Below are 11,969 nucleotides of genomic sequence, written 5' to 3'. Positions count from 1 at the left end.
TAGTGTGTAGTGTGTATCTATTAATCCCAACCTCCTAATTTATCGCTCCTTACCATTTCCCCTTTGATAACCATGTTTGTTTTCTAAGCTCGTGAGTCTATTTTTGTTTCGTAAAGAAGTTCCTTTGCATAATTTTTTTAAGATTCTACCTTTAAGTGATATTGTATGATATTTGTCTTTCTCCGTCTGACTTACTTCGGTATGTTAATAGTATGATAATATCCACATCCATCCATGTTGCTGCAAATGGCATGATTTCATTCTTTTTTTTTATAACTGAGTGATATGACCACAGTGCATTTTTCTGTCAGGCTACATGAGGTGGTGGAGCTTTGGGCTTTCTCCCGGTTTCCAGACCTACCTGGGCAGCGCCGTGTGACCCGCAGCAGTGGCCCCACTGCATTGCGGGTGAGAGCATGCCTCCTTCCTTTGGCGAACTCCCTGTGATCCTGGTGAAGCTGTTGTTTCCGTCCATTTGGGCTGCTGTAACAAAATATCGCAACAAAAATGCGTTTCTCACACCTCTGGAGGCTGGAAGTCCAAGATGAGGCCGCCAGCGTGGCCGTGTTTGGGTGAGAGCCCGCTTCCTGGTTCACGTGTGTTGCCTTCTCGCTGTGCCCTCATTTAGTGGAAGCAGGCAAGGGATCCCAGCGGGATAGTTTTCCTAAGGCACTAATCCCATTTATGAGGGGTCCATAGAGGCACGCCCAAAGGCCCCACTTCCTAATACTGTCATCTTTGGGGGTTAGGATGGCAACATGTGAATTTTGCAGAGACACAAACATTCAGATCACAGCACTGCCTATCATAGCTCCCTGGCTTCCTCTTCATGCCAGCCCAAGAGGTGAGCATGGGACTCCCACCCAGGTGATTAGAGCTCTTCCCTGGGGAGTTATTTTCTTCCACAGCATTGCCAAACTGGCATGATCTCACCTAGAGCTGCCTGTAGCCATGCCTGAAAAGTGAAGTGTTAGTTACTCAGTCATGCCTGACTCTTTTTGACCCCATGGACTGCAGCCCGCTAGGCTCCTCTGGCCATGGAACTCTCCAGGTGAGAATATTGGAGTGAGTAGCTATTCCCCTCTCCAGGGGATCTTCCTGACATGGGGATCGAACCTGGATCTGCTGCATTGCAGGCAGATTCCTCACAGTCTGAGCCCCCAGGGAAGCCTGTAGCCATGCCTTTGTTGTTGTTGTTCAGTCACTCAGTTGCATCTGACCCTTTGCAGTCCCATGGACTGCAGCACACCAGGCTTCACAGTCCTTCACAATCTCCCAGAGCTTGCTCAAACTCATGTCCATTGAGTCAGTGATGCCATCTAACCATCTAATCCTCTGTCGTTCCCTCTTCCTGCCTTCAATCTTTCCCAGCATCAGGGTCTTTTCTAATGAGTCAGCTCTTTGCATCAGGTGGCCAAGTATTGGAGCTTCAGCTTCAACATCAGCATCTGACCTTCCAATGAATAGTCAGGGTTGATCTCCTTTAGGATTGACTTGTTTGATCTCCTTGCAGTCCAAGGGGCTCTAAAGAGTTTTCTCCAACACCACAGCTCAAAAGCATCAATTCTTCAGTGCTCAGCCTTCATTATGGTCTAGCTCTCACATCCATACATGACTACTGGAAAAACCATAGCTTTGACTATATGGACCTTTGTTGGCAAAGTAATATCTCTGCCTTTTAATGTGCTTTCTAGGTTTGTCATAGCTTTTCTTCCAAGGAGAAACTGTCTTTTAATTTCATGGCTGCAGTCACTGTCTGTGGTGATTTCTGAGACCAAGAAAAGAGCCTTCATCAAGAGGCCCTTTAGTTCCTCTTTGCTTTCTGTCATAACAGTGGTGTCATCTGCATATCTGAGATTATTGATATTTCTCCTGGCAATCTTGATTCCAGCTTGTGCTTCATCCAGCCTGGAATTTCACAAGATGTGCTCTGCATATGTTAAATAAGCAGAGTGACAATATACAACCTTGATGTACTCCTTTCCCAATTTGGAACCAGCCCATTGTTCCATGTCCAGTTCTAATTGTTGCTTCTTGACCTGCATTCCTGTTTCTCAGGAGGCAGGTATGGTGGTCTGGTATTCTCATCTCTTTAAGAATTTTCCACAGTTTGTTGTGATGCACACAAAGGCTTTAGTGTAGTCAATGAAGCAGATGTTTTTCTGGACTTCTCTAGCTTTTTCTATGATCCAATGGATGTTGGCAATTTGATCTCTGGATCCTCTGCCTTCCCTAGCACAGCCAAGTAACAAAGTTTAAATCACTAAAGGATGCTGAGGATCCTAATAATAGCTGTCACTTGATTGTGTCCCTCCCCAATGCATGGCACATGGCTGAGACCTAAGGGAACACAGGGTTGTGAGTAGAAATGGAATTATGTCAGTAAAGTCCTCATAAAACTACAGGGCAAGGGCAGAACTCAAAGAGGATAGAAGCATCTTCCTGCTGCTTCATCACAGAGCTTCTTCCAGCTTTGGTCCTGTGAGTTCTTCAGAAACAATACTTTAGGACTTGAGTTTGAGTAGGCTCTGCGACTTGGTGATGGACAGGGAAGCCTAGCATGCTGCAGTCCATGGGATCACAGAGTCAGACAGGATTGAGACTGAACTGAACTGATACAAAATTAAAAGGTTTCTTTTAAAATGCTGTATTGCCATGACAACACCTGGTTCCACCTGAACTTAACTTTTCTCAAAGCTTGAGCTAACCAGTGTGTTTTTCTTATGGAAATATTTTTCTTAAGCTACGTTAATGCTATGTGCTTACCTTAGAATCTGCCTTTCTTCAAGTCGGTTCCAACGAAGACTCAGAACCAATGATGGCTCAACAAACCAGTATGTTTTACTCACGGAAATGTTCTCTTAAGCTATGTTAATGAAACTATGTATCTGCTGGGAAATTTGCCTTTCTTCAAGATTCACGTCAATTGTTTTATGGCCCAGGATGACTCACCCTGTGCCAATGCTATCTCAAAACACACGTTGTGGGTGAAGGGCCTGGTGCAACTCTCAAACTTTAGTACACAAAAGTGCTGAGCGGTCAAGCGTCATCTCTGGCCCTGGATTGAACTCCTCTCCTCTGGAGGCCAGGAATTCCAGCATCGTTCATGTGCTCATAGCAGCAACCTTTTACAAGGAGGTTCATAAACACTTGTGAGAATTATCCTTCTTCTCCCAGTTAACAAACATACTCTTTATTTTTCTAGAGGGGCAGGGGAAAGCTCATTTAGAGAAATGCAGGCCCAGGTCTCAGCAGAAGAGACGAGAGACCAGTGAAATCCCAGTATTGCTCTTGCTGTATCTACTCATGGACTGAGTTGGGAAATGCAGGCACACTTGAGTAACCTTAATAAAGCCGGACCACCTCCCCTCCAGCGCTTTAGTTACCTGTTGCTGCAGAACAAATTACCCCAAATCTTAGAAATTTAAAAATTATAGTAAATGCTTACTATCTCGCACAGGTCAGAAATTTGGGAGTGGTTTAGCTGAATGGTTCTGACTTGGGGATCTCTCATGAGCTTGCAGCGAACTGTTGGCCAAGGTTGGAGGACCCGTTCTTTGATGTGACTGGGGGATGCACTGTAGGAAGAATCACTCTAGTGTTGGTTCTTGGTAGGGATGGGAGGTGGTTCTTACTCACATGGACTTCCCCATAGTAGTGCCTCAGTATCCTCATACCAAGGCAGCTGACTGCCCTGACTGTGAGTGACCCACTCTTTCCTTTCTGTAATAGCCTGTTGTTCTATGTGCTTTGTTGTGTCCCACTCTTTGCAACCCCATGAACTGTAGCCCACCAGGCTCCTTTGTCCATGGGATTCTCAAGGCAAGAATACTGGAGTGGGTTGCCATACTCTTCTCCAGGGGATATTCCCAACCCAGGGATCGAACCCATGTCTCTTAGGTCTGCTACATTGGCAGGCATTCTCTTTTCCACTAGTGCCATATGGGAAGCATGCGCTGTTGTTACAGTTTATCCCTATTCAATGTGGGAGGGAATGACACAAAAGCATGAATATCAGGAGACAAGGCTCACTGGAGGCCTTCATGGAAGCTGCCTAGTGCAGCCAGTCTCAGCATGGTACCATTTTCAAGAGGCACCAGTTTCACATTCAAAAGTGCTGAAAACGTTGAAAAGCAGTCTTTACTGACATTTTAATGAGAGGCAAGGAAGACAGAATTATATTGCCTGGGGCCCATGGAAAGTTCTAAAGTTCCTCTTCACTCACATATTTCTCCAAATTTATCACTCATCACACCAAAATTCTCTTCTCCTAAACACTCAAATCCTCACACCTCTCCCCATCCCCATCTCAACTGTGTAGATTAAGTCAACTTCTCTTAATTCTCAGCTCTCCTCTTTACTCTGAGGCCCCAGGAACCAGGTATCAGCCACAAAGACTTTTGAGTGGGGCACGGAGAGAGGATGAAGAGGGAGGCTGGGAAGAATGATATGTTAACGTTTTGTATCTTTATCACATTTACATCCTAAGTGCCTTTATAGTGCTGAGAACATAGTAGATGCTCAGTATGTTGATGAATTAATGGACGGTGGTGTTTAAAAGTTATAAACAAAAATTATTTTATTTAGTGGTATTCAAGCTAATGCTATATCAACAAATTTCCATATGGAAATTCCATACTATTAGGTTGTTTAGAAATGTTCATGATAAGGGTATAAAATGTTGCTACTTTTCTGTGTATGTATTTTTGGGGTGCTCCCTTGAAAAACCCTGTTGAATCAGAATCTGTGTTTTATTCCTTTTTATGTCCCCCAAACCTGGTAATGCCTGACTTGGGGTAAGCAGCTTTGCCAATTACTTGTTGAATACTTACAATGTATACCAGACATTTATCCAGAACCAATACATGTATCAACTCACTTAATTCTCAGGGTAACTGAGATAGATTATATTATTATCATCCCCATTTTTCAGATGAGGAATATGAAATACAAAGAGATTGGGTAACATGCTGGAGGACAAAAGCAAGAGCTGGGATGTGGACCAGAGCCGGCTTGTTCTAGAGTCTGTGACCATCCTCCCTACCACATCCTCAGGGTTTGCTGAATTGAATTAAAGTTGAGTGAGGAGATTGGTCAGATCTTCCCCAGAAAAATCTATACACCAGACACACCTAGAAAAACACTGAGAAAATTCTAGAAACCGCTAGAGTACTTTAAGGTGATCATGGATGGAAGAGGGGAAGTTGCAATGCCTCTGAGGATGGTTGGTTTAGAGAAAGATGAAATATGTCCAAAAAAAATCAATGAATGCACAGAGGACTTTTAGGGTGGTTAAGATACTCTGCATGATACTATAATGATGGACACAATTCATTATATATTTGTCCAAACCCATGGGATGTGCAACAGCAGTGGAGTTTGGGTACTTACGATGTGTCGATGTGGGTTCATCAATTGTAACAAATACACCACTCTGGAGGGAGATGCGGATAATACAGGAGGCTATGCATTTGTGGGGGCAAGAGGTATATGGGGCATCTCTGTACCTTCCTTTGAATTTGTCTGTGAATCTAAAACTGCCCTTAAAATTAAAATAACATCCTCAGCAGAAAGAAGTCAGTGAATATGAGTAAAGCCAAGCAGCTGGGTTCATTTAACATCAGAACGGAAACCCAGGTGGAGGGGAGCCTTGTGGTCTGTGCCCCTGGCCAGCTGCGATCCAGAGCTGGGCGGGCATTGGGCTGATGCAGTGTCCCTCACAAGCAGTAATAGCTCTGGCCATCACAGAGCTCTGGTTTGTTGAATTCGTGTTCAGTCTCATATGGATATTAATGTTTGAGAAAATTTTTTAAATCACCATAGAAACCAGGAAGCAACGCTCCTATTTGGGGAACCAACTAATGGAATGTTTTATAAAATAAGAAACAAGTTTATGCTTCAGCCGTGGGATTGTGTTCACCCTCTCCCGTGTTACATGGTTCATGTCCGCCTCCTCTGGTGCCACGTAATACTTTTAGCTTTCAGAATTGGAAACCGCATGACTCTTGGAGAAGTTTAAAAAGGATAGGAATGTAAAGTGAAGAGAAGTGAAGTGAAGTGAAGTGAATGCAGTCGCTCAGTCGTGTCCGACACTTTGCGACCCCATGGACTGTAGCCTACCAGGCTCCTCCCTCCACGGGATTCTCCAGGCAAGAGTCCTGGAGTGGGTTGCCATTTTCCTTCTCCAGGGGATCTTCCCCACCCGGGGATTGAACCTGGGTCTCCCACATTCCAGGCAGATGCTTTAACCTCTGAGCCACCAGGGAATGTAAAGATTTCCCAAATAACAGTTTGCACAGCTGAAGCAAAAGGAAGCAGAGTTGTGGAAAAGAGAGGCGGTGTGGCACAGGGCTTCCTAGGTGGAGCTAGTGATAATGAACCTGTCTCTCAGTGCAGGAGACATAAGTGACAGGGGTTGGATCCCTCGGCCAGAAAGATCCCCTGGAGGAGGGTGTGGTCACCCACTCCAGTACTCTTGCCTGGAGAATCCCATGGACAGAGGAGCCTGGCAGGCTACAGTCCATGGGGTCACAAAGAGTCGGACACAGCTGAGCCAGTAAGCATGTCAATTATATCCCAACAAAATTGGAAGAAAAAATATTTTGGAGAAGGAAATGGCAACCCAATCCAGTATTCTGGCCTGGAAGATCCCATGGACAGAGGACCCTAGCGGGCTACAGTCTGTGGGAGTTGCAAAGAGTTGGTCACAACTGAGTGACGAACACTTTCACTTTCACACAAGGCAGACTCAGTTTACTTTTTTTAGCTTTTTTTTTTTAATATGGACCATCTTTAAAATCTTTGTTGAATTTGTTACAATATTGTTTCTGTTTTACGGTTTGGCTTTTTTGGCCACGAGGCATGTGGGATCTTAGCTCTCTGACCAGGGACCAAACATGTACCCCCTGCATAGGAAGGTGAAGTTTAATCACTGGAACACCAGAGAAGTCCCGAGGATCCAGATTTAAGAAAGAATTCCAGACAGGCACGTTTCCATCTACAGATGACACAGTCTGAACAGAAATGAGAGGAGACCTCTCTTCCCTTAGGGCCGCCATTGCTCAAACTGCCTCTGTGACTTTGTTCCCGTCTGTAATACACAGGTCACACTCACTATAACCTGAAGAGCAGGAATTCCTTAACCATGCACAGTGCCCGGCAGTTTAGAGAACACTCTGGAAGGCTGACCCCAGAATGTCAGCTCCGTGGGGGCAAAAGAAAAGCATTCTTCTCTGTTTTGTTCTCCGTTGCATTCCCAGCCCAAGGAACAGTGGGGTCACACAGCAGACACACCATCAACAGTGCCTGGATATGTGACGAGGCGGGGTTTCGGGGCGATCCTGGGAGATATTTTCTCTTCATTTTACGAATGAGAAAACTGAGTCGGCCAGACTGAGTAATTGACCCAATGATCTGGATTAACACAGATTGTTTGGCTCCAAGTCCAGTGCATAAGAAGTACATCAAAATAAAGTATGTTCTTTTTTCTTTTTCTTTTCTTAATTGAAGTATATTTGCTTTACAATGCTGTGTTAGTTTCAGGTGTATAGCAAAGTGATTCAGTTGTATGTATATATCTTTTTTCCAGTTCTTTTCCCTTACAAGTTATTATAAAACTCTGAGTATAGCTCCCTGTACCAAATGGTAGGTCCTTGTTGGTTACCTATCTTATATATAGTAGTCTGTGTCTGTTCATCTCAAACGACTAATTTATCCCTCCCCACAGCTTCCCCTTTTGGTAACCATAAGGTTTTTATTTTCTGTGTCTGTAGGTCTATTTCTGTTTCGTATGCAAGTTCATCTGTATCATTTATTTTAAGATTCCACATATAAGTGATATTATGTGATATTTGTCTTTCTCTGTCTAGCTCACTTCACTTAGTATGCTAATCTCTAGATCCATCCATGTTGCTGCAAATGGCATTATTTTGTTCTTTTTATGGCTGAGTAGTATTCCATTTGGAGAAGGCAATGGCACCCCACTCCAGTACTCTTGCCTGGAAAATCCCATGGATGGAGGAGCCTGGTAGGCTGCAGTCCATGGGGTGGCTAAGAGTCGGACACGACTGAAGCGACTTAGCAGTAGCAGTAGCAGCAACCGTATTCTGTTGCGTGTTTGTGTGTATACATTCTTTATCCATTCATCAGTTGATGGACGCTTTGGTTGCTTCCGTGTCTTGGTTTTTGTAAACAGTGCTGCCATAAACATTGAGGTGCCTGCACCTTTTCAAATTATGGTTTTCTGCAAAGCATATATATTTAAACACCCATGAAGGTACATGAAGCAAATACTCTGAGCCCTTTGGATGATGATTACTCTCCTCCCTCGCTCTTGCTATTTTCTTTTCCCCTCTTATATCAGCTTCATTCTTGTTCTTACCCAGAATGTAGCTTTTGACTCTTTCGGCTGTGTGAGAATACCCTGCGGGGCCTTACCCTCTTCTCCAAAGGGCTTTTGGGGAATTCCTTCCCAACCATTCAGGTTCCCTCCCTAGGAGGGGTGGGGTCCTGGCCAACACAACCTGTTCTCTCCTAATAACTTCAAAGTGATTCTATTGCTTCCCTCATAGACCAGGTCCGGCCTCTGTCGGTTGGCCCATTGGTCAAAGTACATTGAAGTGTTCATTGGGGGGGACAGAATTCCAGGCTCTTGCAGTCTTTCTTCTCATACGGACTCCAAGTCCTTGGTTCAAAGTCCCCCTGTGTTTATCAGTAACAGGAAAAACTGATGTTATGCACCTCCTAATCCAATGCCCTGAAAAGAGCACAGCAATATTTCAGTGGCATTCCTGCCTCAAATATATAAATCATGAGGAAGCATCAGACAAACTCAAATTGAGGAACATGCCATAGTGGGCCTGGCCTGTGCTCTTCAAAATATCAAGGTCGTGAAAGGTGAGGAAAGCCTGAGGAACTGTCCTAGATTGAAAAAGGCTCAAGGGACATGGCAAGTGAATGCAACTGTGATCCAGCTTTGAATGCTGGGCCTGTAATCAGCGTAACTGAGACAAGCAGTGAAATCTGAATGAGCCCGTGGATTAGACGGTATCCTTGAATCTGTGTCAATTTCCTGATTGTCATGGTTGTACTGTGGTTATGTTGCAGCATGTCCTTGAACTTGGGAAACACACACTCAAGTAATTAAGTGGGGAACAGTCGCTCTGCCTTTAAAAGCAGGATAACAGCAAAAGTGGGTGGGAAGATGGGCTTTAAAATTCAACACACCTGACTTCCTTTGCAAACCAAGTTTCAGTTTCTCCTTCTGTGAAGTATAGCTAACACTCTACTTACGTCATTGAATTTTAAGAATTCAGCGAGGCACTTCCCAGTAGTCCAGTGGTTAAGAATCCTTGCAATGCAAGGAGCCCGGGGTCTATCCCTGGTCGGGGAACTAAGGGCCCCCATGCCTCAGTGAAGTGAAGTGAAAGTGTCGCATCTTAGTTGTGCCTGACTCTTTGGAACCCCATGGACTATAGCCCGCGAGGCTCCACTGTCTTTGGAAATCTCCAGGCAAGAATACCAGAATGGGTAGCCACTCCCTTCTCCAAGGGGTCTTCTGACCCAGGGATGGAACTTGGGTCTCCTGCATTGCAGGCAGATTCTTTACCATCTGAGTCACCAGAGAAATTCAGGTAGGGCCAAAAATTAAAAGAAAAAAAAGACAATGTTGGTAAAGAGCTTACCCTGGTACCTGGCACATGGCAAGCCTTCCACAACCTCTAGCTACCTTTATTGCCTGAACATGTTTCAAAGGGATGAAGAACTGTCATTGTACAAACATTAGCTTTCCAGCTTTGTGGCTGGGTCCCTCCCGGTTTCCCTCCTGGCTGCTCTGCTTTGAGACCTTGTCACCATCATCATAGGCATTGTCTTTGGAATCAGCCACTAGTTAGAATTATTTTCTTTGGCCTGAATTCAGATCCCCAGGCTAAAGCATTGAAGTCTGAAGCAAAGCCCCGGGATGGAGCTCTTACTTCACAATCCAGGTTTCCTGTCCCTTGCTGGGGCAAGCATCTATCTTTTCCTGAACAGCCTGGGGCTTGATTGAATTTCCTCTAGATGTCCAGAGGGCTCCACTCTGAATCCAGAGGTGGCCCATCTAAGTCTCCTCATTTCAGAAGTTCTGGAAGGCAGCCAGGGATTCCTGGCCAGTGGCTTATCCTAAAGGTTGGCCATCAGTGTCTCAAATGTAGGAAGGTGGGGATTGAAGGTACATGTAGGAGGCCAGACCCTAAGGGTCAGGTGTGTAGCCACTGGGAGGGGAAGTGGCATCTCTCTAAGCTGGACATTGGAGGCTGTGGTTTGGGATCTACTCTGGCTCATCACTTAAAACACCCGTTCAGGAAGTCACCAAGGGTGGGGGTGTCTGTAGATTAGGGAGGGTATATTTAGTTTTCACAGATTTGAGAGCAAAGCCTTCCTTGCAGTTTTAATCTTCACCTTCTTTAGAGACCGTATCCATCTTGGTCTTTCAAGCACTGAATCATTTAGATTAAAATTTTGAACTAAGTCTTGAAGAAAAATTATTTATTATCTCAAGATTTCTATTGGTTAGGAATTCAGATCAAACACAGTGAGAATGACTATTCTCTGCCCTGTGATATCTAGGGCTTCAGATGGCAGATGTTGATGAAGGCTAGGGGTTGAAATCATTTAAATGTGTCTTCACTCATGTGTCTGGTGACTGATACTGGCTTTCAATTGGGAATCTCACTGACGCTGTTGGTGGGAACATCCACATGTGGCTTCCACACGTGGTCTGGGCTTCCTCACAACAAGGCAGCTTCTTTCCAAAAGCAAGTAGCCAGAGAAACAGGGAGAGCAAGGTGAAGGCTGCATTGCCTTTTATGACCTGGTATGTCAGAGTAATTGAGGTAGAGAAGACACTAGAAGATATCTATGTCTCTCTCTCTCTCTCTCTCACTCTCTCTCTCTCTCTATATATATATATACGCATATACATACAGCTGACCCTTGAGCAATATGGATTTGAACTGCATGGGTCCAGGGATTTATAAGAGGATATTTTTTCAAGAGTAAATACTCTTGAATAGTACAGATAGTACTATACTATCCTCAGTTAATTGAATCCTTAGGTGTGGAACTGTGGATACAGAGGAACTACAGATTTCCAGCTGTGTAGAGGATCATCACCCCTAATCCCTGCAGTGTTCAAGGGTGTGTATACACACACACAGTTAGGAATAGGTTCATGTGATTATGGAGGCTGCAAGTCCAAATCTACAAAGCGGGCCAGTATTCTGGAGATCCAGAGAGGGGTGCCAATGTTGCAGTTCAAGGCCAAAAGTGGTCTGCCACGGAATTTCGTCTTGTTGGAAGAGGTCAGTCTTTGGTTCTATTCGAGCCTTCAGCTGATTGAATGAGGCTCAGCCGCATCATGGAGGGCAATCTGCTTTACTCAAAGCCTGCAGACTTAAATGTTAATCTCATCCCCCAAAAATCCTCAAAGAAGCATCCAGAATAGTGTTTGACCAAATATCTGGGCACTGTGGCCCAGCCCAGTTGACACATAAAACTAACCATTACACCTAGTTTCAGAACTCACACAGTGTACTTCCACCACATTCTACTGGTCAAGGCTGTTATAAAAGTTTAGCCAAATACAAGCGAAGAGATCACAGAATGCCCCCTGCTGTGAATTCAATAGAGTAATATAAATACCATGTTGTAAGAAGCATATGCTTATGGCGTGGGGTATGTGTTGGTGTGGCATCTTTGGAAAATATGATGTAACAAATGTCCAACTGTGACATAAGGGAAAAGGAAACCAATTTATAATCAACTATTATGTCTTTCAAAATGTAAATTCTCCAGTGTGGCTGCTCTCACAGTTACGGTAGAGAAGTCAGATTCCTGCATCTGTTCACAGCATCACTTTGAATGTGAGCCGCACAGGTGCAGACTACTACAGGTGTGTCCCAAGGGCAACTCAAAAAACATGAGTGGAG

This window comes from Capricornis sumatraensis, chromosome 2, assembly GCF_032405125.1.
Source record: "Capricornis sumatraensis isolate serow.1 chromosome 2, serow.2, whole genome shotgun sequence".
NCBI classification, from domain to species: domain Eukaryota; kingdom Metazoa; phylum Chordata; class Mammalia; order Artiodactyla; family Bovidae; genus Capricornis; species Capricornis sumatraensis.
The sequence above is the reverse complement of the archived record's forward strand: the minus strand, read 5'-3'. Positions refer to the sequence as shown.